At 40.7% G+C, this 27,436-nt stretch overlaps 1 pseudogene; it reads left to right on the top strand.

Annotated features, from left to right (window-relative positions):
• Window positions 1-15,506: 15,506 nt before the first annotated feature.
• LOC125166908 (uncharacterized) lies at window positions 15,507-15,604 on the top strand (annotated as a pseudogene).
• Window positions 15,605-27,436: the final 11,832 nt, after the last annotated feature.

Below are 27,436 nucleotides of genomic sequence, written 5' to 3'. Positions count from 1 at the left end.
GAGAGAGAGAGGGGGGTCCCAAGGATACAAAGTGGGATCTGTGCTGACAGCAGAGGATAAAATATGGGGCTGGAACTCACAAACCATGAGATTGTGACCTGAGGCAAAGTCGGATGCTCAACCTACTGAGCCACCTAGACACCCCCAAAAAGAAAATTTCTTGGTTAGAATCTAATTGAGAAAAAGAAAGTCACATGAATGCATCATACTTCCTTTTTGAAACATAAAACATTTTGTTTAAGTAAAACTTCAGCTCTTGCCATGAGAAGAAAATAAAGCTATTTCAGATGACACCTAGAAACTTACAGATTGTTATAAATATACAACTTGCATTTATTAAGTGTAATGTGTGCTTGGGTGCCTGGGTGGCTCAGTTGGTTAGGTGACTGACTTTGGCTCAGATCATGATCTCACGGTTCGTGGTTTTGAGCCGCATGTTGGTCTCTGTGCTGACAGCTCAGAGCCTGGAGCCTGCTTTGGATTATGTCTCTCTCTCTCTCTCTCAAAAATAAATATACATTAAAAAAAATTTTAAAAGTGTAATGTGTGCTTAATATTATATAAACAAATTCTCTTTTTTTCTAATTTTTTAAAATGTTTGTTTTTGAGAGAGAGAGACACAGAGCACAAGCAGGGGAGGGGTACAGAGAGAGAGGAAGGCACAGAATCTGGAGCAGGCTCCAGGCTCTGAGCTATTATCACAGAGCCTGATGCAGGGCTCGAACCCATGAGATCACGACCTGAGCCGAAGTCGGACGCTTAAATGACTGAGCCACCCTGGAGCCCCAGTATATAAGCAAATTCGCAAATTCTTAATGACATATTCTTCTGTAAAAGACTAGGTAAAATACAATTCTGTCTCATTTTGATGCAAGACATTAAATTATAGTAATTCAAAATATTTTCAGTAAGACATGCCCCATGAATATCTTTGGTCAACAGTTTTGGAAAATTGATCTTAAAGTTGTATGCACTGTATCAGGTTGCTCATTTGGCCAGAAGTTCTAGGGTCATTTTAACTTAACCTTTGCATGTACCCTCACCTTTACAGCCCTTAGTTTGTCAGGGCTATGACTATATGAACCTCATCTATAAGCTCATAGCACTATCTTTAGGACTAATGCCATCCCTAAGCAGGATATATTAAAGTGTATTAGACAATCTGTCTAGAATTCAGCAGAACCTTCCTTATCTTGCTAATAGTCCAGCTTTGACCTTATCTCCAGTTCTAATATTTAGGCATTTATCTTTTCTCTCATATGTATTTTTTTCTATAACACATAGTATGACATAGTAGACATTCATGAAAAAAAGTGCTCAATTATCTCAAAGTGAACACAATTACCACCACCTGGGTAAGAAATAGAACATTAACAATGCCTCAGAAGCCCTGTGTTCCCTGCCCCGTCTGCTACCCTCTTCCCAAAGTTGACACTAGTCTGCCTTCTAATGCCTGGTTTGGAACTAGAATCTTATGGTATGTATTCGTTCATGACTGGCTTCTTAACGCTCTACATTGTGTTTATGAGATCCAAGAAAGTTACATATAGCAGGAATTCATTCTTTTTCATTGCATAAAATGCCATTGTACAAATGTACTGTGATTTATTTTGCTTATCTACTAATGTTGCACGTTTCATCCTAGATTTTTGCTCTTGTGAGTAATGCTGTTCTGGACATTCTTGTACATATCTTTTAGAGTACAGATGCATGCATTTCTGTTGAGTATACATGTAGAAGTCAAGCTGTGGGGTCATAGAGTATTTGTATATGCTCAATGTTAGTAGGTGATGCCAACATTTTCCAACTTGCACCCACTTACACTCACAGTGTAGGCGATTTCTCATTTGTTCTTAGCCTCACCAAAGATGTGTCTTTTATATTTTATTTCTTGGGAATGTTGTGCTCTCTCATTGCCATTATAATTTGTATTGCCCCAGTGATCGATGAATTTGGGTCCCTTTTCAAATGTGTGTTGGCAATTAAATTATTCTCTTATAAAGTGTTGATTCAAGTCTCTCGTCCACTATGTGGCAATGAGAAAGAATGAAATATGGCCCTTTGTAGCAATGTGGACAGAACTGGAGAGTGTGATGCTAAGTGAAATAAGCCATACAGAGAAAGACAGATACCATATGTTTTCACTCTTATGTGGATCCTGAGAAACTTGACAGGAACCCATGGGGGAGGGGAAGGAAAAAAAAAGAGAGAGGTTAGAGTGAGAGAGAGCCAAAGCATAAGAGACTCTTAAAAACTGAGAACAAACTGAGGGTGGATGGGGGGTGGGAGGGAGGGGAGGGTGGGTGATGGGTATGGAGGAGGGCACCTTTTGGGATGAGCACTGGGTGTTGTATGGAAACCAATTTGACAATAAATTTCATATATTTAAAAAGAAAGAAAGAAAAAGTCGCTTGTCCATTTTTCTATTAAATTCTCTGTTTTTACTAATTTGTAGGAGTTCTATATATATAACGATAGAAATATTGAGTCAATTATATTGGTTGCAAATATCCTTTCCTACTTTTTGGTTTGCCTTTTCATGGCAAATGAAAACACCATCCTAATGGCGTTTTGTTGAAAAGCAGAAAGTTAATGAAGCTTAATTTTTCTGTCACTTTCTTTATTGAGACTGCTTTTCATTTCCTTTTAAAGAAAGATTTTCCTATCCCAAGGTTTGAATTTTTTCCGATGCTATCTTCTAGAAGCTTTATTGCTTTATTTGTCATAGTTAGAACTATAATCAATCTGGAATTAATTTTTGTGATGTGAGGTATGGACAAGTTATATATATTTTTTCTGTATGGCTATCTAAGTGACCTAGCACCATTTATTGGAAAGATTGAGCTTTCCCCGTTGCTGCCTCTGTGTGTGTGTGTGTGTGCATGTGTGCGTGTATGTGTGTGTGTGTGTGTGTGTTTAAAGACTACTATTGTATGTGCAAATGTTTTCTTGAAAGATGCTCTGCGACTTGATCATTATAACCGACCATAAGTAGACGCAAACACATTTGAAGTTTTATTTTTAAATTACAATGAGTTATATTTCATAACCTGAGGGAAAAAAGCTGAGAATAAAAGGAGGCAGATAGGGTTAAAGAAGCCAGAAATGGGAGGAGAAGGAAACACATATAAGAGATTCCAGCAATGAGGAATTGAGTCAGAGCCCTCACAAATCTGTTCTAAGAAAATTAAAAAGGAGAATATATGGTCTACATGAAAGCCTAGGTCATGGTGGCAGGAAGAATTTTCCAAGTTTGACTCACCCATATCTCAAGAGTGGTGGGGTGTGTGGCAGTAATTTAAGTGCAGTTTAAATGTGAGACTGAATGAAGAATCCATAGGTCTCTAGAAGAGACTGGACGGAGGCTTCCCCTAGTTGTGAATTACTGAAGGAAGTGAGTTTAACAATACGTAATGAGATGGGAATGCAAGCTGGTACAGCCGCTCTGGAAAACAGTATGGAGGTTCCTCAAAAAAAACTAAAAATAGAACTACCCTACGACCCAGCAATTGCACTACTAGGCATTTATCCATAGGATACAGGTGTGCTGTTTCGAAGGGCACCCCCTATAAACATGCACCCCCATGTTTATAGCAGCACTATCAACAATAACCAAAGTATGGAAAGAGCCCAAATGTCCATCGATGGATGAATGGATAAAGAAGATGTGGTATATAGATACAATGGAGTATTACTAGGCAATCAAAAAGAATGAAATCTTGCCATTTGCAACTACGTGGATGGAACTGGAGGGTATCATGCTAAGTGAAATTAGTCAGTCAGACCAATTAGTCAGTCAGAGAAAGACAAAAATCAGATGATGTCACTCATATGAGGACTTTAAGAGACAAAACAGACGAACGTAAGGGAAGGAAGCAACAATAATATAAAAACAGGGAGGGGGATGAAACATAAGAGACTCTTAAATATGGAGAACAAACTAGGTAGGGTTCCTGGAGAGGTAGTGGGAGGGGGGATGGGCTAAATGGGTAAAGGGCACTAAGGAATCTACTCCTGAAATCATTGTCGCACCATATGCTAACTAATTTGGATGTAAATTAAAAAGAATAAAAAATAAGACAAGTTAATAAAAAAAAACAATACACTGGGGCGCCTGGGTGGCGCAGTCGGTTAAGCGTCCGACTTCAGCCAGGTCACGATCTCGCGGTCTGTGAGTTCAAGCCCCGCGTCAGGCTCTGGGCTGATGGCTCAGAGCCTGGAGCCTGTTTCCGATTCTGTGTCTCCCTCTCTCTCTGCCCCTCCCCCATTCATGTTCTGTCTCTCTCTGTCCCAAAAATAAATAAACATTGAAAAAAAAAAATTAAAAAAAAAAAAAAAAAAAAACAATACACAATGAGGGTGGTTTAGGTTTGAACAAAATGATTCATTGTTGAGTAATTGTACTATGCTCTCTCTTACCTCCTGGGCAATTCCTCCCATAAGAACTAAGGAGAAATTGTTACTATCAGAGACTTAAAGATTCCAGAAGCTTACACTTGGGAAGAAAACAGAGAGCCACTGAAGAGGGAGAGTACCAAGAGCTTCCCTTGATGCTTTTCACTTTCAAAAAGGGAAGTTTCAGTTTCTGCCTGTGGCTGGTGATCACGTAGAGACAAGGAAGAAGTTGGCGAAAAGGCACACATAGGAATGGGTCAGGGAGGTGGTACTGGGCTCAGAGTTGAGGGTGAGAGAGCTCTGGCTTTTATTTCATCGCAGACAACAGCCGTTATCATGTGAAAGACCTATTTCAGTTTATTAGGAGTAATCTTTTACTCAGTGCATTTACAGCCATCTGATTTACTCATGAAGATTATTTGGTGGCATATATGTGACTGGCTATTACTGGAGATTTAAGGTGGTGGGGGAGGGAGAAAAAACTATGGCTTTTGGTGTTCCTACTGAAAAGGTGTTTCCAGGCTCATAATAAATGGTACTTGACTTGAGATGCTCTAAAATATCCTCAGTGTTAAGCCAGGGAAACTGCAGTGTAAGCATAAAGTACTAAACACATGATCTCAGGCTGCTCAGGCTCCGAGTTAATAGTTGAACCATTTTGTATGTGAATTACTGGAATGATGAGCCACTTGAGAGCTTGTATCATGTATGTAATCTGATCTCTGGAGTATCCAGTACAGTGGTCTGAGTATATGGGGCTTAATAAAGGCTTTTTGATTGATTGCAACTAAAATCTTCAGCAAAATTCTGTAATGTTCACTGAAGCCGAGCTATACTGAACTGAAGATAGTCGGATGAAAGAACACTAAAAAATAACAAAGTGCTGGAAAATGTTGTCTCCTCTGTGGTTACAATAATCATCGCAAAGCAGACCCACAAAGAAGAGGACCTAATAACAGCTTCTCATTTCAACAGTCCAAATCTGTATGTTTTCAGTTTGTACAACTCCCAAAGCCTAGCCCTTTTTGAAGTGATGTAAAAATCCCCCTACGATCCCACATAGCTCTAAAAACCTCTAAATTCTAGAGAGAAAACTGCTGCTTACTTTTTCAGCTCCTGAAATCCACATCCTTTATCTTTCCGTCGTCTTCGATGGTTCAGCATTATCCTGTCAAACCAGTTTCTGTGTTACTAGCCACCGTGCCTCTTGGTGAAGTACTTCAGCTTCTTGGGAGCACAGCCAATCCTGTTGTAAGGAGCAGGAAATGATGAGAAAATAGTTTTTCGAGAGTGGACAGTATCATTAACATGTCGAAGATATTTTCTCAGTCCTTCCAAATGAGGGTTTAACCTCTCCTTACACTTGTTGATATTCTATCACTAGGAATTCTGGGTCTCCATGAAAAACTTTGCTGCTGACCAGTGTTTTTCTACCATCCCTTATCCCCCAAATGTCGTTGATGTACTCAGGTAAGCTGTCTACTCTGGGGTACATGCATGTAATTCTGGGAAACAGTTATAGCTAAAACCATCTTTAGATCTTAGAAAGTGCTTTGAAGATTTGCTTTGATTTTATGACCTGTTGGATCTTCTCACATCAGTTCAGTACAACAAATATAATTGAATTCTCCCATATGTGTGACATTAACCCAAATGCTGAGGATACAAAGATAAGTATTTCCTTTGTCAAAGGGGTAAACATCTGATGCAATGGCCCTCAACTCTAGAGCATTCACCTCACTTGGGGAGCCTTAAAACTTATGAATACATGGGAAGCCACATCCAGAATCTTCTAAAATAGGTCTTGGGTGGGTCCTGGGCATCAAAATTTTAAAAAACTCCCCAGGTGATCTTAACATACAGTACAGAACAACCAATCTAATAGGTGAGTTAATAAAAGTTAACATTTATTAAGGACAGCTTTATGCGAGGCATTATTCTGTTCTCATATTTTATATTATTTAGTTATTCTAATAACCCAGTAAGATAAACGTATCGCTACCTCCATTTTTTAAAGAGAATGGCTCCATTGATTTATTATTATTATTTGTAATATTTGTTTATTTTTGAGAGAGAGAGAGACAGAGCGTGAGCATGGCAGGGGCCGAGGGAGAGGGAGACACAGAATCTGAAGCAGTTTCCAGGCTCAGAGCTGTCAGCACAGAGCCCGACGCAGGGCTCGAACCCACAGACCACAAGATCATGACCTGAGCTGAAGTCGGATGCTTAACCGACTGAGCCACCCAGGTGCCCTTATTTATTATTTTTTTTTTAGGTAAGCTTTATATCCAACATGGGGCTTGAACTCACAACCTCAAGATTAAGAGTCACATGCTTTAGGCTGAGCCAGCCAGGCAACCCTAGTTACCTCCAGTTTATGGGTAAGGAAATGATTCAGGGTAAAGCTTAATGACATATCTAAGGCCACACAGTTAGTATGTGGGAGAATGAAAAATGAATGCCACGATCTGCTCTGGAGCCTGTGTTTCTGCATGTACTGCCTCGAGTTACCTGCCTGACAGTGATTTAACTTGATAAGCTTTTTAGTGGTGCCAGTTTGTAAAATGTACTGAGACAAGAGAGCTCAGAGTTGTTGATTCTGACCATGGTTGAGGAGGCTGGAGAATATTTTACAGTGAAGGAACTATCTGAACTTAACCTTAAATGATGAATAGGCTTTATAGGCAATGAATAGGATTTATAGGCAGAGAAGACCGTTGAAACAGAAGAGACGTTCTCTGCAAAGGCATTCAAAATTTATGCATGGAATATTCCAGAAATATGTTCTGTCTTTTGAGTTGGGTTCTGCAGTCACTTTAAACCCTTGTCTTTGAAGGATCTATCCTCAGTATCCCAGCCTACCTAAAAAGTATGCTTTTCCTCCGTGCTTTTAACACTCATTTTATATTTCAAGATATAAAGATCTATTTTAATATATTTAAACATCTTGAACCAAAATGAATAAGAGTACAAGTAGAAGCATTTGTGCATTGTGTTGGTCAGGTCACTGAAGCACATGACTTTTGTTCTCAGTATGCTTCTCAACACTCTCTACAGTGTTGATAAAGTGGGGTATGTTCTACCATAGCTAAAATAGCACTTTCTTAACTGGAACTATAAGTTATCATTATTTCAGCTGAGTCATAATGATAAAAATGTTTATTTTTATTTATATTTATAAAAGTATTTATAAATACTTTATAATACAATATATATACTTTATATACTATATATATACAATATGTAATATATAGTATTACTATATAATACTTTATAAATACAAAAATGTTACTGTTTATTTCCATACTCATCCTTATTAGATAGCCTTTTGCTCTTGGAATGCTGTATTTATGAAATGGGTGATACATGGAACTGGATGATATACACCAGATTCTGAGGCTGAGAGACCTCCATGAATGTTTCGTATAGGCTACATCTGTCTGTGAAGTGATAGATTAATACTGCTTTCCTGATAAATCAATCAAAGTCCCAGAGGTAAGGCATGGGTAGGCCTGCCCTAGGCATGCTGACAGCATAAAAACTAGAATTCTGAAGTAACTAAATCATGCAGCAATAAATTCCTAAGGTAATACAGTGTATCCTTGCGGGTGCTGATGTGGCCTCCAAGGCCTAACGTGGTATAAATGACCATGAACTTGTGTTCTAGGTTCCTCTGACATAGCCAAGTCCTCACTGAAGGCTGTATTGATCAACTCTATTACCACTAAACTTGGTGTTATGGACTGAATTGTGTCTGCCTTCCCCTGCCCCAATTCAAGCGTGGAAGCCTTAACCCCCAGTGTGATGGGTATTCAGAGATAGGGCTTTTGGGAGATAATTAGGTTTAGGTGAGTTCATGAGTGTGGGGCCCTCTTGATGGGATTATTGCCCTTGAAAGAAGAGACACCAGAGAGCTTGTTTTCTTTCTCTCCACCATGTGAGAAAACATTGAGAAGGTGGTTGTCTGCAAGCTAGGTAGAGAGTCCTTACCAGGGAGCTAATGAGCCTGCACCTTGAACTTGGATTCCCAGCTACAAGAACTGAATGAGAAATGAATTCTGTGGTTCATTTTTATTTTTATCTATCTATCTATCCATCTATCTATCTATCATGTTTATTTATTACTGAGAGAGAGACAGAGCACAAAACGAGGTGGGGCAGAGACAGAGACACAGAATCAGAAGCAGACTCCAGGCTCTGAGCTGTCAGTATGGAATCCAAGGCAGGGCTCAAATTCATGAAATGTGAGATCATGACCTGAACTGAAGCAGGATACTTAACCAACTGAGCCACCCAGGCGTCCCTGAATTCTGTGGTTTAAAAAGCCCCCCAGTCTGGGCGCCTCAGTGGCTCAGTCAGTTAAGTGTCTGACTTTGGCTCAGGTCATGATCTTATGGTTCATGAGTTCGAGCCCCACATCAGGCTCTGTGCTAACAGTGTGACGCCTGCTTAGGATTCTCTCTCTCCCTCTCTCTCCGCCCCTCCCCCACTCTCCCTCTCGTGCACTCTCTCTCTCTAAAAATAAATAAACTTTAAAATAAATAAATAAATAAATACCCCTCAGTCTTTGGGATTTGGTTATGGCAGCTCGAGCTCCAGCAGGCTAAGACCCTTGAGAGCACCTTGATGAGGAACAATGGAAGCATGGAAAGCTGTGTGCACTCATTTGTATCCCTAATCCTAGGTGTGGCATGTGTTTTGGTAAGAGCTGTTGAGAAGACAACTTTGGACCCAGTCTGAGTTGTCATTCCTGTCAATTAACCCTCTTGTTTTTCCCTCAGTTACCTTGTTATGTCAAGCAAGATATCTTATTTTGTTTTCTTTTCCTAGAAGATAAGTGAATTGTGTATGAATATTAGGTAGACTGTCTTGACAACCAAATAGCTTTATATTTTAAATATTATTAAAATAACAAACTTAGCATAACCTGCCTTGACAGAATGAGATGCTTATTTTCATGAAGTGTTAACTGTTTAGCTCAGAATCAACTTCAGGATCCACGGGTTTCTAGTGACATCTGCTGGACACATGAATGGCAGCCATCATTTGTTGCCCAATTCTGCCTTCCTGTGCAGTAAGACCAACCAGACTCCAGAGTGAGGACAGTGACCTCTAGCGAACAAGCCTTAGAAAGTTTCTTTTTATTTGAATTTGTAAAAGCTCAGAATGCCATTTAGACAGTTTACAATTACAGGAAAGACAGTTAAGAGTGTAAGTATTGAGTACACTCAAACTCATCGATGATGTTGAATTCTTTTCCCTGTGAAGAGAAATCTTCTATATGTAATAGAATTATATTTGGATGACTATAGCCTGTTTTATGGATTTTCCATTTTGCTCTCATGTATCATTTTATACCAAAAAGCTATCTAGTATAGTAGCTTAGAGCATAGGCTCTGGAGTCAGAGCCAGGATTAAAACACAGTCTTTGTCAATTACTAAATTTTTGCCTTGAGCAGGTTATTTACTTTCCCATGCCTCAGTTTCCTTGGCTTGAAATGGAGATAATTGTACCTACATCATAGAGTAGTATAACGCAAAGTATCAAGTATACAAAGTGTCATACCTGATACAAAGTAAAACATGAAATTAGCTGCTTTTATTAAAAGAGGATAAAAAAAATCCTTGTAATTTCTATCATTCTTGGATCAGATTAGTCTCTTGGCCTTCTTTTTGTTGGTAGTAAGCTGCAGACAAATGACTCATCCCAAGGATAGGGGAGGCATTCAACAGAAGGGAAGATACAAATTTGTGCCCATGGCCTCATAAAATCTGGATGGAGAATCCATGGAGACAAAGATATTCTAGTGGTATGAATGTGGGTGGTTGTGGCTACTGTAGGAAGTGCAATTTTTGTGAGCTGATTTATAGTCACAAGGATGGCATTGGATTATCTCCATAGGGTGGGGGTCGGGGCGGAGTAGGAAGCTCAATGATAAAATGGCATGGAGTCATTGGGTACTAGAGAGGGCTGGAGAGGCCTTCAGGTCTGCTGAGCTTGGTCCTTGGATTGGAGGTATGCTCTGCAGGTCCTCAGATATGGCCATTGTCCTCCCTGAGCCATCGGCAAGAATTATATACAGGGTATGCACAAAGAACAAGATCTCAGGCAAGCCAGTGTTGGAGAGGAAGGCACAGATACAGAAGCTGGGCACAGAACTTGACGAACACTTGCAGAGTTAACATTTCTGCAAAACTTCTGGAGCTGCAGTTAGGGCTTTGGTAGAGCAAGCGGTGGTGGAGAGTCAATTGCCTTAGTTCTCTGATGGGAATACATTTTCCAGCCAGGGAAGTCAAATCAGAGTTGGGATTTTGTGGAGGGATTTTTAAATTCCTTTTTACTTTTAATTTTTTAATCAAAGTAATACAGGCAAAAATTTAAAGACTAAAATAGTGGGGCACCTGGGTGGCTCAGTCAGTTGAACATCCGACTCTTGGTTTCAGCTCAAGTCATGATCTCCTGCTTCGTGGGTTCAAGCCCTGTGTAGGGCTCCACGCTGACAGTGTGGAGTCTGCTTGGGATTCTCACTCTCTCTCTCTCTGTCTCTATCAAAATAAATAAACTTTAAAAAAGCTTAAGAAAACAAATAAAAACTAGTCTATGCTTAGACTAATAAAAACTATAGTCCTTCTGATGTTGTTCTAAAGATAACCAGTTTTAAGCCTTTTCGCTTTTTTTACTCCCTTGGTTACCTTCACAGGTCTGAATAATGTACTAAACTCACTATTCATAAATATATCTATTTAAGAAAATAGTGACTGACTTTCTGCTCTGATCCATGAGCTTTCAGTTCACCATTTTAGTGTCTTGCTAGTGGGTGTAGACTGGCAGTCTGTATTTGGCCTCCACACTGTTCGAAAAAAAAAGTTTGAACCAAAATGTAAAGGATCAAATATAATTATAACACAAAAATATAGATTTTCCTGCTTCTCTTAAAAAAATGGTCAAATATTCGAAACTGGGTTTGCATTCTTTTACGAAACAGTTGGCGTGAGTTGAGTCATGACTGCCCGTCACTCCGATTTCCAGTTTCCCCCAGATTCTAGCACTCGTATGGGTCTTTAGTACCGAGGCTGGATACGTATTGCCATTTAACATCACTGTCCCTGTTTTTCTTCTGATAGCAGTAAGCTATTTCTTCAACCCCATATGGGAAAATTAAAAACTGACCACGCAGGCCAAATAATCTTTCTTATCTCAGCCCTGTTTTACTCATTTGCTTTAGTTGTCTGCCTCTACATGCACATGTATTTGGGACTGTTGACTGCTCTATCCTTACAGTGTTAAATAAACAATACACTAGAAAGAGTATATGAAAATGGGATGTGTCTTGTCTTCCTTTTGACTGAACTTCTAATAGGATATATACCATGACAGATATGAAGCAAATTCCCAAATGCAGAACTATAAAGGAAGTAGTCAAGAACCAGTTTATTGACTCTTGAGCTTTTCTTTACCTGCTACACTTCAAGAATATGTTGCAGTGTAGATGGAGAGAGCGCTTTATCTGAGAAAGATTTTTTTGGAGAAGATTCTGTTGGGAGCCTCATCCGCATATCCCAGCAACGGGGGTTGGGGCAGAGATCACCTATTTCACTGCCTCAAAGCGAGCATGAAGGGGCTTTATGTGGACCAAATGAGATGTCCAGTATGTGCCCCTGTGATTTGGGATACAAAGCAGACTGAGGTCTAATTCGCATTGGAGGAAATCTGGAGGACAAAAAAGGTGATACTGTTGGCCACTGAGCAGCTTAGATGGTAGAATGCAAGGAAGCTGCTATTGCAAGTGGGGAATAACTGAACCCCTGTTCAGTGGCCAGTCCAAAGGGGTGTGAATATTTCTAATGGACAGAATGGGGACCACACAGAAAAGTGTGGGATGCTCTGGAGCCATACGAAGTCCTGCAGAAGGATGGTGTGATGCAGCCAGCATCCTTTTCAGTGAATGGCTGGAGAACCAAGTGGTGGGGGGGAGAGGCCAACTGAAAGGGATGCATCACCCCTGTCACAGGTACTTCGGCCAGAGCGAGCCAGTAGGTAAGCCTCTGCCAGCGCTCATGGCAGAAAGAGATAATTTTAGACATCTGGGACAGTCTTTAAACCTAACTTACAGTGTTAGCGATTTAAGTAAGCAATTCCCCTGCCCCCGTTTCCCTCCGCTCTGTGCTCCAACCACGGAGAGGTGAGAAGCACTAGCTTGGAGAAGAAAAGCAGCCGGAGAAAGACCACACAACCCTTTCCTTCTGCAACACTCAGCCCATGACGAGACTAACAAGTGGAGAGAAGATCTGAGGTTCAGTCAATTGAAATTTTTGATTATTTTGAGGGCTGGATTTTATCTCATTTTTAAAGTTTATTTATTTATTTTGAGGGGGGAGGGGCAGAAGAGAGGGAGAGAGAGGATCCTAAGCAGGCTCCAAGCTATCAGCACAGAGCCTAAACTGTGAGATTGTGACCCGAGCCGACATCAAGAGTTGCATGCTTAACCAACTGAGCCACCTAGGTGCCTTGAGACCTGGATTTTAGATTTCTGACTTAAGATTCTGCAGTTTTAAGTAACAGAGGTACATCTATTACCTGGCAGTTAGCAGAAAATCATGGGATCTGGCCAAGAAGATTAATAATATCTTCTGATTATGTTCTTAATGTTGGTGGAATTTTATCCAGGGGAACGGAGAGGGGAGCATCCCTGGCTGCATCTGTGAGGATCAATGGAAAAGTAAAATAAAGCTGTATTTTGGTCATGTCACATGAGTTGTGCTGGTTAGAATATTGATACTTGTATCTTTATTTCTAGAACCATCACAGACCACTTCACAAGATAGGGCTGTTAGTACCTTTATTCTTCTCTTCAATAAGCTTCTCACTCTCTCAACTGCTGCCATCTGCATTTAACTCCTGAAATGTCAATGTTAAAAACATAACTTCTAAAGCCATCACTATGTCTTCAATGCTTCATCATGCTTTATTTAATACATAGATTTCTGATTTCAGTTAGAAGGATATAGCTTGTAGCATACCAATGCTCCCATCAAGAAAACCTGAAAAACTCAGTGCCAAAAACATGTTTGAAGGCATCTGAGGCAATATGGACTTGAGGTACCAGTATATTGAAGAGAAATACATGTTACTGAGAAGGAGCCTCCCATTCTGCCTGAAGTTTGATACCTCGGGGCACTTGCCAGTTCTGGGCATGGGGACCGAGACTGAGAATTTGGGTAGAAGGTGAAGGCTAAGAAGAATCAGAACCGGTCAAAAGTCAGCAATCTTGCAAGGCTGAGGCGGTGAACGCTGGAGTGTGGGGGCTGTCAAGACAGCCAAGACTTGAGGGGACAAAATCTTGGAAAGAAAAAGGGAGTACAGAGAATTTAACCCAACACTTGGCTAGTTTTCTCCTTGAGGCATTTGCTGATTCTTTTTTTAAATGTTTATTTGTTTATGTTGAGAGAGAGCACAGGGGAGGGGCAGAGAGAGAGAGAGAGAGAGAGAGAGAGAGAGAGAGAGAGAGAGAATCCCAAGCAGGCTCCACACCATCAGTGTAGAGCCTGACTTGGGGCCCGATCCCACGAACCACGAGACCACGACCTGAGCCAAAATCAAGACTCAGATGCTCAACCGACTGAGCCGCCCAGGCACCCCTCATTTACTGATTCTTAAGCTGAAAAGAGAAATTGAGCAGAAAGTGGTTGAAAAGCCAGGTGGGAGTCTTTGGTAGCCTCACAGTGCCAGATAAGAAGATAAAAATTGAAGCCATGGAGGAAGTGCTCTAGTAAAAGCCCCAGGCTTTGTTTGGAGAGCTAAAGTCTAGGAGTGCGTACAACTAAGAGAAAAGTCAGACCGTGAAGAGACTGTAGGGCAGCTTCAAATCTAAATGCACTGTGTATTGGGGTTTCCTGCACCCACATCTGTCACCTGCCAGAGAATAGGGTGAATCCTCTCTGACAGAAGATAACATCACCCAGAGCCTCTGTGATTTTTCATATATAATGCCTACTATTTGATGAAAAGTTACTACTTGTTTCAAGAAACAGGATTAAGAGAGAGAATAGACCTGCAAATGACTCAAATGTCAGTTACCAGACACAGACTCTAAACAGATTATGTAGATTTTCCCTGTCTTCATGAACTAATTTTGGTAAGGCTTATTTTGCTGGAATTTCATCCATTTTTATCAAAATTCTCAACATCATGGGCATGGGGCTATTAATAATATCTTCTGATTATGTTCTTAATGTTGGTGGAATCTGTAGTTACGTCTTCCTTACATTCTTTGTATTGGTCATTTGTGCCTTCTTTTTATTCCCCCTTAACAGTTTTCCCAAGTGTTTCTCACTTTTATTAATCTTTCCAAAACACAACCTTTTGTTTCTCTTGATTCTTTATTATATATTACTTATTAGCTTTTTGTCTTTATTATTAACTTTCTTTTACTTTTTGTAGATTTTTTTGGTTCTTTTTCTAGTTTCTTGAGATAGATGTTCAGCTCATTGCCTTTCAACTTAATTTCTGTCTTCTTTATTTCTTTCTTTATTTTTTATTTTAGAGACAGAGAGAGAGCACGAGCAGGGGAGAGGGGCACAGAGAGAGAGAGAGAGAGAGAATCTTCAGCAGGCTCCCGACATAGGGCTTTGCCTGAATCATGGCCTGAGATGAAATTAAGTCAGACGTTCAACCGACTGAACCATCCAGGCGCCCCCTCCACCTAATTCCTTTCTGATATAATAAAGACTATAAGTGTTGCTTTAAATGCTAAACATTTTTGATACATATTTTGATATGTTTTTATTATCACACAGTTACAAATACTTTCTAATTTCCTTTTTCTTTTTTGAGTCATAGGTTATTTGGAAGCATATTTATTACTTTTCAATAGATGGTTAACTTTTACATATGGTTTGTTATTAACTTTCATCTTAATGTCATTTCGGTCAGAGAATATAGTCTGTACGACTTCAGCCTTCTGGAATACAAACTTGCTTTAGGGCTAGATTTTTGACCCTCCTTTTTTTCTGGTAAATACTTTACATGTGCTAGGTGATTTGTTGCTTAGACCCGCACATACTTGCCATACTACCAGGTTTAGTGTGTTTCATTGATAGGCTTTGCTGTGGTGCTCTCTTCAGCAGCACATCTACTAAAATTGGAACAATATAAAGAAACTCAGCACGGCCCCTGCACATGCTAACGTGTGAAGCATTCCATATTAAAACAAACAAACATACAAACAAACAAACAAACAAAGAAAACAAAGATGGCCTTTCCTATGAAGAACTTGCAAGTCTGGGAAGTGTTGTGTGATCCCTCTGTGACATTGCTTTCTTGTCAGTGCAGCATGGTGGCCCGACTCCATAGTCTACAAACACCCTTTCATAATTTCTGCTGTATTATTCTAATTTTTCATGAACCTACATGTACTCATATGGTTAAAAAAAGATTAAAAAATTAATAAATCCACTAATGTTCATAGAAGCACCGTTCACAATAGCCCAAATTTCCTTCTTCTTATAAGACACCAGTCATCCAGCATGGCCTCATTTTAAATTGATTATATCTGCAAAGACCCTATTTCTAAATAAGGTCACCTACTTCTAACTAAGGTACTTTGGGTTAGGATTTCAACATCTTTTTTGGGGGGGGGGGATGTAATTCAATCCATAACAGGGACAGTGATATTCTATGTTCACATACGGGAGTCCAAACAAAGGGCAAAATTCCCTCCAAAATGCAGAGCAAGTGGTAAATGCCCTCATAGCCTCTCACACAAATGGCCTGTGATTTAAGGTCCACCCTCAAACTCTTATCCCAGACTAACAACAATCAAATTATTTTTGCCTAACCTTTGCTTCTACCTCCCTTCCATATAAATGGACAGTCAGTGGCCATTTAACTCCCTTCGGATTGTCTTCCAATTTCCACACTACTCTCTTTTATTCTCTCTTCAGCATCTTTATTAGTTTGGCTCTTCACATGATGTGTAGGTTATCAATAAAGCAATACATTAAAATTGTTACTGAAACCCTAACATTTTCCTTTAAACTATCCTGAGTAGAAATAATCCTGGGTGGGTAGTATAATTTTCACAGAATTGGGAAAACACCTTTCTATATTTGATTACTTCCTTCACTTTCTCCCATTTCCTTGATATCTGAAATTGATTTGAGAGGTAATAAATCTTATTTTGCAGTTAGAGAAAAGGTTAGTGCCCTTGGGAGGAGTAGCACATTGTTTGAGTTTATTCTGTGTGTAAGTGATGGATAGGACATCCTGTCCCAAGAATGGGGTTGATGGAGTGAGGAGCAAATACCACCAGCTGGAACTCTAAAATGAGAAGAAAAGGTCATGCAAAATACAGCATTCTTTCTTGATAAAAACCCTCAAGAAAGTAGGGATAGAAGGATCATACCTCGAGATCATAAAAGCCATATATGAATGACCCAACGCTAATATCATCCTCAATGGGGGAAAACTGACAGCTCTCCCCCTAAGGTCAGGAAAAGACAGGGATGTCCACTCTCGCCACTGTTATCTAACATAGTATTGGAAGTCTTAGCCTCTGCAATCAGACAACACAAAGAAATAAAAGGCATCCAAATCGGCTAGGAGGAGGTCAAACTTTCACTCTTTGCAGATGACGTGATACTCTGTATGGAAAACCCAGGATTCCACCTAGAATTGATTCATGAATTCAGCAAAGTTGCAGGATATAAAATCAATGCACAGAAATTGGTTGCATTCCTATACACCAACAATGGTTGCATTCCTATACACCAATAATGGTTGCATTCCTATACACCAACAGTTGCACAAACAAACATAAAATACCTAGGAATAAATGTAACCAAAGAGGTGAAAAATCTATATGCTGAAAACTATAGAAAGCTTATGGAAGAAGTTGAAGAAGACACAAAAAAATGGAAAAAGGTTCCATGCTCCTGGATAGGAAGAACAAATATGGTTAAAATGTCAATACTACCCAAAGCAATCTACATATTCAATGCAATCCTTATCAAAATAACACCAGAATTCTTCACAGAGCTAGAACAAATAATCCTAAATTTTTATGGAACTAGAAGACACCCCGAATAGCCAAAGCAATCTTGAAAAAGAAAACTAAAGCAGGAGGAATCACAATCGCAGACTTCAAGCTATACCACAAAGCTGTAACCATCAAGACAGTATGGTACTGGCACAAGAACAGACACTCAGATCAACGGAACAGAATAGAGAACCCAGAAATGGACCCACAAACATGTGGCCAACTAATCTTTGCCAAAGCAGGAAAGAATATCCAATGGAATACAGACGTCTCTTCAGCAAGTGGTGCTAGGAAAACTGGACAGCGACATGCAGAAGAATGAACCTGGACCACTTTCTTACACCAGACACAAAAATAAACTCAAAATGGATGAAAGGCCTAAATGTAAGACAGGAAGCCATCAAAATCCTCAAGGAGAAAGCAGGCAAAAACCTCTTTGATCTTGGCTGCAGCAACTTCATACTCAACACGTCTCCGGAGGCAAGGGAAACAAAAGCAAAAATGAACTACTGGGACCTCATCAAAATAAAAAGCTTCTGCACAGAGAAGGAAACAATCAGTAAAACTAAAAGGCAACTGACAGGATGGGAGAAGATATTTGCAAATAACACCAGATAAAGGGTTAGTATGCAAAATCTATAAAGAACTTCTCAAACTCAACACCCAAAAAACAAATAATCCAGTGAAGAAATGTGCAAAAGACATGAATGGACACTTCTCCAAAGAAGACATCCAGATAGCCAACCAACACATGAAGAAATGCTCCACATCATTCATCATCAGGCAAATACAAATCAAAACCACAATGAGATACCACCTGACACCTGTCAGAATGGCTAACATTAACAACTCAGGTGACAACAGAGGTTGGCAAGAATGTGGAGAAAGAGGATCTCTTTTGCATTGTTGGTGGGAATGCAAGCTGGTGCAGCCACTCTGGAAAACAGTATGGAGGTTCCTCAAAAAAACCTAAAAATGGAACTACCCTACGACCCAGCAATTCCACTACTAGGCATTTATCCATGGGATATAGGTGTGCTGTTTTGAAGGGACACATGCAGCCCCATGTTTATAGCAGCACTATCAACAATAGCCAAAGTATGGAAAGAGCCCAAATGTCCATCGATGGATGAATGGATAAAGAAGATGTGGCATATATATACAACGGAGTATTACTTGGCAATCAAAAAGAATGAAATCTTGCCATTTGCAACTATGTGGATGGAACTGGAGGGTATTATGCTAAGTGAAATCAGTCAGAGAAAGACAAAAATCATATGACCTCACTCATATAAGGACTTTAAGAGACAAAACAGATGAACATAAGGGAAGGGAAACAAAAATAATAAAAAACCAGGGAGGGAGACAAAACAGAAGAGACTCATAAATATAGAGAACAAACTGAGAGTTACTGGAGGGGTAGTGGGAGGGGGGCTGGGCTAAATGGGTAAAGGGTACAAAATATAAAATTTCCCTATTAAAAGATTTATCCTTCCCCATTATTATTCACTCACTTAAAATTCTTCACATTGTGAAAGGAATTCAAATCTACTTCTAAAGATATGCACAATTTAGCAAGATGAACTAAAAATAAGTACAAACAATGAGGGAAATGAAAAATGTAGGCAGCAAAATAAGGCAGGGCTGGGGATGTCCACCCACAATGTCCAGGCCATGTCCATGTGTGATGCACACACTATGCCACCTGCTTCTATCTACTTGATAGACAGAGGTCCCAAGTGTTCTGATAGCTAATGTGAAAAAGAAGCATGTGCCCACCAGTAAGCTTTGTGGTGAACTAGAATCTCAGAGGATGGGACTCACGTGTTTTTAAAAATAGTTTTCATGTTGTTCTGATGTGTGTTCTTCACGCCTCAAATTCTTGGGGCGCTTGGGTGGCTTAGTCAGTTCAGCATCTGACTTCAGCTCAGATCATGACCTCGTGTTTTGTGGGTTTGAGACCCACATCGGGCTCTGTGCTGACAGCTCAGAGCCTGGAGCCTGCTTTGGATTCTGTGTCTCCCTCTTTCTCTGCCTCTCCCCTGCTCGCACTCTGTCTCTGTCTCTCTCTCTCTCTCTCTCAAAAATAAACATTAAAAACAAACAAACAAACTCAAGTTCTTAAAGGTTTATGATTTCTCTTTCTCTTACTCATCAGTGTCTTGTCTTTCAGTCATTCCCACATTGGTGTAGACACATCATAAAGTACATTCTAGATAAAGTACAGGAAAAGCATTTTGAGTAGAATAAAATGTTGTAGGAAATTGCTTTCTTCAAGAGCCATTAGGTGATTAAAGTAATATAAAGGGAAATTTTTTTTGAGAATACAGGATACAATAATATTATTTCCCCTACATCTAAGAGTTAAATAATTTAAAATTAAAACGTTTAATATACATAATAGAGGCATCCATGAATTTTAATGGTGAAGTAATGAAATAATTCTTTAATATCACAAAGTAATTTATTAATTATTTAGGACAAATCTCAGTGAAGTTATTCTGACTTGCATGATTTAGGTATGCTAATTTGGTGACTTGAATTTCATAATTGCTTAAGGAAGCCTGCTGTTTCCTTCCCAAGACTATATGCATTTGCTGGTGCTCTCAAAATATAACATTTTTAAAGAAAATGAGATAAGACACGTGTATTCTTCCTCTCTGTGTGGTGTCTGTGCATACAGTTTCTGAGTGTTCCTGAATGTGAGGTGTGCATTGATTTTCATGCATTGATTCACATGAATAGGAATGCATTTTGAAATTATAGCAAATGTTTTTGGCTGCTGTCTCTGATGTTACTGTAACTGAAATAGTTCAAAAGCACAAAAGGTGATGTCAGGCATTTATGTAAAATTTACTAGTGCTGTTTATAAAGGTACCTTGTGTATTATTGCTTTGTTCATGCACTTTATAGGAAATCCTGTCATCCTGTCATTTCCTTCCATAGTTCAGCTCTTTGTCCCTTTGTCCCCCCATTTCAGCTTAATGTCCCTTAAGTCACATGGTGGGAAGGGGGTGTGGACCTCGGTTAAGTCTCACTGGCTCTTCTAAATGATAGCTTCACTCAATCATATGTATGAAAGATGTGGGCCGAATTTCACATCTATTATTTTGCTATGTCCAAAATGTAAGGCATCATCCATAGACAATCTCCCAAAGAAAAGATTTTATACACTGAGTCACAAATGTCTCCACCCACCCATTGTTAGTCTGACTTTTCCCTAGTTACCAAATCTAATTTTATCCCTTATGTGATAATGGCCATTTATGCAGAAATTTTCTGAATAGATCTTGAAAAAAGACCTCCCTTAAGAAATTTTTAAAAAGCTTCTACTCGTCATCAGAGTTCTATATGTCCCCACTTCCTGTCAGCAACCTGTAGAGGTGGTCATACTTCAGACTTGGCTATCTCACGGATCTGTTCCAACGTGCAAGATCTGGAGCTCTTAAGTCCTCTCTTTGATCACCACTTCATTTATAAAACCCAAGTGGTAGGAGGCAGGACTGGAAAGACTGTGCTGTGGAATCAAATATACCCCAAAATCTGGAGACTTCAAGGCAACAAAAATTTTAGGTCTCACTTGTGGGCCTACTCTGATGCTGGTGACACAGCTCTCTTCCAAGTGGCGAGTCAAGGACACATATATTCTATACAAATGAGTGGCTTCAGTGTGTTTCACATCCACTCTTTGGTAAACAATTCTGCATTTTCTCGGAGAAAAGGACAACAGGAGAGGAAGAAGAAAATCCAAATGTTTCTGGGTAATTATTTGAAACCACAGCTGGGAGCCTTTCAAGAGGTTGGGAATGGCTCACTCCAGAGAAGGTCTATTCCTTGAAGCTTCTTAAAAATAAACAACCCTGAGGAATAAGCTTACATTGATTTTATTTATGTCAGGCTTAGAGCTGTGTTAATGATGGTCACTTAAACATGAATTGGCACATGGATTCATCTTGTCGGATAATAAACTACATAGCAGTGAAGAGTTTTATGGTCCAAAGCTCTTTCAAACCTCAGTTCCCATCCTCACAACAACCCTGTGAAGTAAGTGGCAGGCTCGTTTTAATCTCTGTTTTACAGATAAGGAAGCTGAGGCTCAGAGAGGTGAGTTATATAAAGTTAACAGTTTCTAAGTGGGAGCATTGGGATTAGGGTTGACATCTTTAGCTTCTACAGCTTGATCTTTTCCCTTACATTCATCTCACTACATGGATTCACTGCTAGAGCAGAGATAGAACTTGGGAAAAGGTGCATATTCTTTTGTCATCATACACAGGCAACCAGAGGAATGGAGGGCATACAGCCTGACTTTTTTTTTTTTTTTTGTAATCAGAACTAGGCCCCCAGGCATGGGATGGAGGGGAGCAGATGATTCATCCTGTCTTTGTCATTCATGTTCAGGTAGGTATGCATTCCAACCCTGTGTCCCCACTTGCAAAATTATGTCATTTCTCTTACATCTCTTTAATCTAATAGAGAATTATGGGTTTTTTTTGTGTGATATTGACACTTCCTACCTGTGAACGTGGTTTGCCTTTGTTTTCAATCTTTCTTTTAACCTCTTATAGTGTTTTAAGAGTTTCTTCATGTAGGTCTTGCGCATTTCATCATTAATTCCTAAGTATTTTATTTTTGTTTATTTTAATGGGACTATTTATTCCATGATAGCTTCTGAAGGGTTGTTGTTTGTATGTATCAATTCTATTGATTTCTGCATATTAATTTTTGTACCTAGTCAACTTATTGCTTTCTCTTATTTTAAATAACTTTATAGTTGATTCACTCAGGTTTTATGGGTCAAGAATTATATAATCTTCAAATAATGATAATTTTAAAGGGCTTACTATGTTTTCCTCTTGTGTAATTGGACCGTTTAGTACCTCCAGTACTGTGTTAAATAATTATTGTGGTAAAGGACACCCTTGTCCTTTTCCTGTTTTTAATGGAAATGTTTTTAGTGTTTTTTCTATTAGGGTAAATCTTGGCTTTGGAGTTGAGCTAGAAATAGTATTATGTTAGAGAAGCATTCATATAGTCACATTCATTTCCTATTTTATTATAGTTATGTGTTTTGACCAGATGGCACATGTCAGTACATGAACTCCTAAGATCACTTTGATGAGACATTGGATCTGGTCTGTGTAATGGAATACAGATTAAAAAAAAAAAAAAATGAGGCGCAAGATCATGACCTGAGCCAAAGTTGGACGTTCAACTGACTGAGCCACCCAGACGACCCAATGGAATGTAGATTTTTAAAAAAATCTAGAGCTGCTCTATTATGGTAGCTAGTAACAACATGAGGCTTTGAACATTTAATATGGCTGGTTATGAACTGAGAAGTACTCTAAGTATAAAACATACATTGGACTCTGAAGACTTAGTATGAAAAAAATCATGTGAAAGAGCTCAATATTTTTATATTAATTGTATGTAGAAATACTAATACATTGGAAATCTGCATTAAGTAAATTATGAAAATCAATTATACCTTTTTTTCTTTTTACTTATTTAAATATGGGTGCTAGAAAATTTAAAATTACATGTGGGGTTTCATTTGTGGCCTGCATTATATCTTATGTATATCTGTAGTACTTGAAAAAAAATGTTTGTTTATTGATTTTGAGAGAGAGAGAGCTGGCGTGCGAGCCATGCACAGGAGTGGGGGAGGGGCAGAGAGAGAGGAAGAGAGAGAATCCTAAGTCGGGTTCGATCCCACAAACTGTGAGATCATGATTTGAGCCAAATTCAAGTTGGACACTTAACTGACTGAGCCACCCGGGTGCCCCTGCAGTATTATATATATTAGCTGGTGCTTTACTAGGGTTATCCACTGACTGTTCCCTATATACATTCAGGAAGAAAAGGCTGCTATGAGCAGAACGTTTTTGTCCTTCGGTCTTGGATATGTCTTCTTATGGCCACCTCTGTAACACTGTCGTTACACAACAGTGTATAATTAGGTACCTTTAGATACTCTGCTAGAGCTTAGCAAAACCTGCCTCTCCTCTAGGTGTGTAGTCCTCTGGGGAGGGGTTGGGCTAATTTGCATAAAGAGTTCAGAGACTCCCCACCACCTAACCTGTTCTCTAAAATTTAAAATTAAGAGGAGATTGTGGATGAACCAGTGTCCAGGTGGGGCAAGAAGGTGACTGAAATAAAATTTTTTCGAGGAAAGTTGTGGTCTGCTTGGTGATCCATTCTTAGTGGAGAATCTGGGGGTTCAAAGAGAAAAATTTCGTGTTTAGCACAGGGTGCCGATAGTGGTAAGTCCTCTAGGCTCACCTGCTTTGGTTGCAGTGATTCTGTTCTGGGATGTAGTGTCTGAGTGTGGGAGTTACTGTTACAAATAAAATGAGGTGTTGGCATTCAGTGCCAGGCACAACTCAGCCTGTGTAGGTACCTGGGCCAGCGCAGGTGTTCAGGAGCAGTGGACAAGTTCATGAAGCCTGACACATACCCTTCATGTCCCCTTCAGAGAAGCCATATTTGCATCAAAGTCAGTCAGACCTGATATATACTTACTTAAGATATTGAAGTGTAGCTGAAAAATAGGTACCAGCCCTTCCTAAATGCAGCAGAAAAATAGCTGTAAAAATTGCCAAAGCCATTTTAAGAAAAGGTGGTTTTCTAATCCTTTCCCATAGGATCATTATCACTAGCAGCAATGGCAGAAGCTGTAACTGTACATGTGGCTGTCAGGGAGGGGAGCTGGAGGAGTAATTTATTCTCTAAAGCATCAGCAGCTCTGATTCTAGATATAATTAAAAAAAAAATTTTTTTTCAACGTTTATTTATTTTTGGGACAGAGAGAGACAGAGCATGAACGGGGGAGGGGCAGAGAGAGAGGGAGACACAGAATGGGAAGCAGGCTCCAGGCTCCGAGCCATCAGCCCAGAGCCCGATGCGGGGCTCGAACTCACGGACCGCGAGATCGTGACCTGGCTGAAGTCGGACGCTTAACCGACGGCGCCACCCAGGCGCCCCACTAGATATAATTTAAAAGTAGGCAAAAAGACTGTTTTGTTTTGAGGCCCTCTCACCTTCCCTTCTTAGTCCTGGGTATGTTCCCCTCCTAGCCAACATTGCCTTTCTTCTCTTCTCCCTAGAAAATTTGTTCATTCATTTAGTCTCTTATCCAACAGACATCTATAGAGCACCTTCTATGCCATGCATCAGGAATACAAAAATGAATAAGATATAGTCCTTGCTGTCCAGGATAGTCTAGCAAAATGAACATTGTGAGAATAAGCGGGGAAGATCACAACAGAGAAATCTTTGCCAAAGGCATTGCATCCTTGAGTGGTTGCAGCACCAATCTTCTGTATTACAGCTGAAGGTGGTAATTAATTTCCCTACAGACATTCAATTGCCAGATCATAAGAGCTTAGGATGTTACTCAGCTTTATAGTCTCTACGCCACTAGATTTTCAAAAGGAAGTAAGGAAATAATGTACTGAGTTCCTATTATCTCACCACTTTCATGTACACTATCCCCATTTAACAGATGTGGAAATAGGGCTTCACAAAATAAGTGACTTGCTTAAGGTCCATAGCACGCAGAAGAGCTGAGATATGAGCTCAGGTCTGCCTGACGTACAAGTGCAAGCTCTATTTTCTCACACTGTCTACACAGGAGAAATTCTCTAATTATAGAGCCTCAGATTCCCTAACAAGCAAGGAGTCGGTATTTTTGGGTAGGGAGCTCTCCAACATCCATTTTGTCATCTAAGCAGGTCAATGCATTTAAGGCTGGCCCTGGGTGGTTGACAGCTGAACTACATGTCCTTCTCTGCTGGGAAAGCAAACCAGGGGATCCGCAGGCAGAGCGGATAGGCTCAGAGGGTCTGATGGACTTTGTAATTCCATGGGAGTTGCAAAGAGCAAGTTAGATCCAATGCCTTTCATCCCGGCTGTCTGCCCAATCCTTAAACTGCTGATCTCAGATCCCACACCTATCAGATCTTCCAAAAGCTTTTTCAGGGCAGCGGACATGCATTGTATTAATTTTGTAACCCTCTTCCCCCCTCCTTTTTTTTTTTTTTTTTTTTTGAGAGAGAGACAGAGAGAGAATGCATGCAGGAGCCCGGCAGAGAGAGAGAATCTTAAGCAGACCCCACACTCGGCATGGACCCAATGTGGGCTCAATCCCAGGACCCTGGGATCACCACCTGGGCAAAATCAAGAGTCAGATGCTCAACCAAGGAGCCATCCAGGCTTCCCTGTACCTCCTTCTGTGCTTAACCCAACTGTATTTGTGTAATAGGTACACAATAGGTTAACTGGTGGCTTTGTTTTGACAAGATGAATTATTCTAATATCAAAATTTTAAACTTCAAGAATCTTTTGGTAAACTCTGTACATGGTAATCTTCCAGAATGTGGCTTGGCTGTATTAAAGAGTTGAAAATTGGTATTTCATGACTAAGACAGGTTTTCTCATGAACTCCACCCTGAATGCACTCTTGACTCCCAACAGGAAATGCTGTTGTGATCACAGAGAAACACATGACTCACGGGAAAGCCTGCCTTGATCTCTCCGCCGCTGCTGCCTCCGTGTGTTTTGAGATGCTTGAACATTTAGGGGAGTTTCCAGTCTTGTTTTGATTCCTCTTTCCTGAATGTCCCTCCTATCCAGGCTCTCCTCCCTGAAAATGTCACGTTTTCCACGTAAAAACCAAACCAAAAAAATGATAACAGGACAACCCATCACAGAACCGTAAATTCTTCACTAGTCCACAGTGATCCTTGCGTCTCTGTGTACGCGTTCAATTCAGGTTTTACTCTTAAAGTGAGACCACATTAAACATGCTTAGCCCACGCCTTCAAACCGGAGTCACTGCAGAGTGCATGGCCCGGCCTCCTAGCCCGCCGCGTCCCCACAGCTCCAGTGCTGGGAGCATGAAGGTGCCACCCAGTCAGTCACGTCCAAGGCCGTTTATGCGGTCTCTTGCGCATGCAGGCGTGCACCACCGGCCGCGAGCTGTCAGCCCACAGCTTCATTCAGGAGCCCCGAAGCCCAAGTCGCCCCACTGTGGCACAATGGTGTCACCGTCCGTTTTGGGGTCCAATATGTCCTTCCAAGTCAGCTACTCCGTGGGCCCAAGGGCGGCCTTGGCCCCGGAGGACTGCAGCACTGCGCGAGGCACGCAGCAGCTCAGGGTGTGGTGGGTCACGGCGCACGCGCAGCGCTCACAGTGCGTGATGCGTTCCCTTGGGGCCCAGAGCCCTGGAGCAGAGAGGCGCTTGCGCATCCCGGCTGACATGCGCAGTGGGTGGATCGCGGTACGCGATGCCTTCTCCCGGTTGGGGGCTTCGGCCTCCCGAGTCAGTGATGGGATTCAGGGGCTGGGCAGCGCCTTGTCGTTGTCCTTGCTTGCAGGCCCTCAGTGGTCCTGGGTCGCGTATCCTCGGGGCCGTTCCCTGAGGCGGTCTTGGGCGAGAAGGGGTGGAGGGACCGGCTCTTGATGGCTGCCTCCTTCTCCAGGAAGCCCCCGTCTGGTTCTGCGCCGCTCGTCCTGCTGCGCATGCCTGGGCACCCCCCTCCTGCTTCTCATCTGCCTTCGTCTGCAGGGCCAGTTCCTTCTGCCCCGAAGTGTATCCAGGATTGCCTCACGCTCATTCAGGTAGACATCTGTGGAAAGAGGCAGCAGCAGACGGAGTCCTTGACGTCATCCCTGGCTCCGTGGAACGTTCTGGGTGGTGTAGCATGAGACCCCGCTGTGTCTTCTCACGGTAGGCATAGACCTCCCGCCTCGCAATTCTTGCCGTCGTGTGTCATCCTCAGAAATGACTCCGTGTTTTTTCGTTGCTTCTTCACCTATGCTCCAACACAGTGTTTATTTGAAAACCAACACGCATGCACACTTTCCCTTCATTTCCTTCGACAGATTGAAGCTCAAGGCTGTCAACATAAATTTCAGGCGTTACCTTTGGTAGGCAGACATCAAACATTATTTTCCAGCCCCTTATAGAAAAAAAAGTTTTTGCAGAAAGTTATTGGGG

This window comes from Prionailurus viverrinus, chromosome B2, assembly GCF_022837055.1.
Source record: "Prionailurus viverrinus isolate Anna chromosome B2, UM_Priviv_1.0, whole genome shotgun sequence".
Lineage (NCBI taxonomy): Eukaryota > Metazoa > Chordata > Mammalia > Carnivora > Felidae > Prionailurus > Prionailurus viverrinus.
The sequence above is the reverse complement of the archived record's forward strand: the minus strand, read 5'-3'. Positions and strand labels throughout refer to the sequence as shown.